We start from the raw sequence: 274 nt of genomic DNA, 5'->3' as shown, positions 1-274 counted from the left end.
CCACCTGACATTTTTGGTCTTTCAAACACCAAAACTCAAAAAATCTATTGAATTTCAATAAAATGAAAAGGGTTCCTTATAAAGGACATATTGTAGATCCATTTGATATATGACATGTATTTATTCAAATTCTTTTTAGGAAAATAATGAATTTGGACACAAAAAATACATGTCACGTCATTGACCCATATATCTTCTGAAAGAAACACAAAAGCACACCAATTTTGTTATTTATTCAAAATAATGTATATAGAATATCTATTTGCAACATTTA

The sequence above is a fragment of the Triplophysa dalaica genome, chromosome 9 (genome assembly GCF_015846415.1).
Source record: "Triplophysa dalaica isolate WHDGS20190420 chromosome 9, ASM1584641v1, whole genome shotgun sequence".
NCBI classification, from domain to species: Eukaryota; Metazoa; Chordata; class Actinopteri; order Cypriniformes; family Nemacheilidae; genus Triplophysa; species Triplophysa dalaica.
The sequence above is the reverse complement of the archived record's forward strand: the minus strand, read 5'-3'. Positions refer to the sequence as shown.